Source organism: Piliocolobus tephrosceles, chromosome 3, assembly GCF_002776525.5.
Source record: "Piliocolobus tephrosceles isolate RC106 chromosome 3, ASM277652v3, whole genome shotgun sequence".
NCBI classification, from domain to species: Eukaryota; Metazoa; Chordata; class Mammalia; order Primates; family Cercopithecidae; genus Piliocolobus; species Piliocolobus tephrosceles.
Window position 1 is genome coordinate 128,524,522 of NC_045436.1, and position 3,223 is coordinate 128,527,744.

Genomic DNA, 3,223 nt, shown 5'->3' on the forward strand with positions numbered 1-3,223 from the left:
TGTGTGTGTGTGTGTGTGTGTGTGTGTGTGTATATGTGTGTGTGTGTATATATATATATAGTATTTTTAATTATTCTGTTTTTCACTTTTTTCTAGAACTACTTATTTTAAGGGTCAGCTTCTTCAATCACAATTTTTAAACAGATTTATTAATAAATAAACATTGTAGGAATTCCCTGCGTGAGCTATTTATAATACTTAATTTTTAGAAAAGGATAAACTCTTCCTTTTCTTATATTTATTTTCTAAACTTTAAAACATATCCATAAAGGACACCATGATCTAAAAGGAGACATTGACCAAACTGCTACAGGAAAGCAGATTTTTAGGTTTTAAAGGAACAAGCTCAACTTAGAGATTTCTGTCTGAGTGACCTGGAGCTACTTTATTCTTTTTTATTAGGATCACTGGAGACTTTGCTTAACATATTAAAAAAAGAATCAAAATGAGTTAGTTACATTATTTTCACAATTCAAAATGAATTGTGTTATGCAGGCATTTCATACTCTTACTAGTATACTCTGTATTATAAGAGTCAAGAAAACCCATTGCTAGGAAAACACAAAAATTATATTATCCACAGTTCTTAGCTTGAAAGATCAGACAAAAACTTTTCAATTTCCGTATAGCATGCTTATACCTGATAAGATAAACTCTGATATTTTCCCATTTTTTTAAAAAAAGGTTTTCCAATGCTTACTACTGTTGCTCAGAAAGCTTACTTGTTATTGACAATGGATAGAAAAAATGAAAACCTTCTGTCTTAAAATGATTGTAGCCCTAGCTGACTTTTCTTTATTATTGAATCTGGAGAACATTTCCTTGCTGATATTCTTGGTTGTTACTGTTCATCACACTTTGGATGTTGGCAGAATAAAAGCCTTCCTTTCACACATCTTAGATGTCACTTATGCTTCATTTAGCTCACTCTTGGTTTCAAGTCTTTCACACCAAAACAAACTTATCTTTCTCTGTTTCTTCCGGCACAATCTTGTAAGATTTTCTCTCTTCTTGGCTGGCTATAATATCCTCTGTTTTTGCAAGAGGCTCCTCAGTTTCCCTGTGTGAGTAAAAACCGCTAAGGACCTAATTGACTTTTTTCTGTTGTTGCTAGAGAAGCTGCTACTGTTGCTGAAAACATGTACCTTTTGTCACTGACTCTACCATTGCCAAAATGTTAGTATAGGGACCATCGACATTTGTTCACTACTGGACATTTGTATGTATGTAGCAGCCATTTTTGGAGGAACACCAGACTTCTCCATGATAAGGAGAAGAGGAGATTTGAAGCTACCAGTACCGTTCCTGTTAATACAGAGTAATATTTCATCCTAATTATGAAGAACATTAGTATATATTATTCATTTTTAATACATAAAATTGTGGAGAGTTAGAGTTGTGATTGACTGGAGAGAGAGAGGCCAATATTTCATCTTTATAGATATGAAAACTAAGGCAATTATTCCCTTGTTCATCTTGGAAATAAGTTATTTTCACTACAGTATATTGTCATTTCTTTGCCAAGTGGGCCTTTAAGAATTTTAGCACAAATCTTTACGAAAAAGTGGAATATTTGAATATTTTGATGGTGAGAATTAAAATGAGTCTAGTTACGATCCCTAAAGATTATGGAAAAATCAATATATGATTATTTTATGATGGAACAACAATGAGTGAGTATAAAGGGGTGAAAAAGAATTACACAGGGTTTTTGTTTTTTGCAATTTGTGAACTTATAGCGTGGAAACAAGCATGCTAAATAATTAGTTTATTAGTTTAGATTTGAACTCACTTAAATTTAAAATTCCAATTGACATAAATCCAAGTAATGTTTTTTGTGCAATTGCTAAAGAAAAATAAAAAAAATAAAATATAAAAAAATAAAAAATAAAATCTTTTTCCAAAGGAGCTTAGAATGTGAAAGGAATAAAACACCCTCCCACACACATGCACACATACATTCATGCTTTAAAAAGTAAACAAACAACAATCCTTAGCTATTATATGATTTATTGTCATTTTATAAGTGTTAAACATTCTGGATTGATACTTGTCTTAATTCTTTTAAACAGTATCAAGTTGTCTAGTAGGAAGACTCCAAGAGCTTTCTGCATAGTCAAAGCCTAAAATTATCAGAAACACTCTATGTTTGATTTATTTTTCATCTCTCAGTGTATTTTAGAATGAAATAAACTACCTTTTTATTAAAATAGTTCAATCCTATATCATTCAATGCGTTACAGTCTGCATTATATTTTTAGAGCTTGATGAAGGATATAAATTGTCAATAAATATGACTTGTGACCAATATTAATGTACTTAAATAAAGTTAATTTATATAAAAAGTTCAAACAAATGCATGTTAGTAGAAAATAAATAGACATTAATAAACAAATATATAATTGATTGTAAAGCAAATATATAAATGAGACCTTTTCAGAGATTGGCAAATGCTTTAATAAAATAAAATGGGAGAATATAATAGAAATTGGTTGGGATGGATCAAGTGAGGTGGGGCATTTTAAATTTGGTGATTCATGTTATATCAGAGTTGGAAATGTAATATGACACCAGAATGTTAGAAAAGACTTAGCAAAGCAAAAATCTGGGAATTAGTATCCCAAATAAAATAGGAATTTCAAAGGCTAAGATAGAACAACACTAGCTTGTTTGAAAAATCTACTGTGGTTTAGCATTGAGAGCTGCTATGGTTTGTATGTTTGTTCCCTCTCAAACTCATGTTGAAATTTATTTGCCATTATGAGAGTAGTAGGACATAAAATCTTTAAGAGGCATTTTGGCTTTGAGGGCTCTATTTTCATGCATGAATTAATGCCATTATTTTATGAATAGGTTCATTATCCAAGATAGTGGATTTTTATTGAAGGACAAGTTTGGTCTCCTTTTATCTCTGTTTTGCCCTTTCTCTGCCCTTCTGCTTTCTACCATCTGACATGGAACAATACAGCAAGAAGGTCCTCACAAGATTCTTGACCCTTAATCTTGAACTTCTCTGCCTCTTAAACTGTGAGAGATACATTTCTATTTCTTATAAATTACCCAGTCTCAGGTATTCTGTTATAGCAGGACAAAACAGATTAAAACAAGAGCCATAGGAAGGTGGCTTGAGACAAGGTTGAAGATTTTGTCATAACCCACAATATGTAGGAGCTAAAAGGTCATGGTGAACTGTTGGGCAACTAAATGCAATGAAAAACCGCAG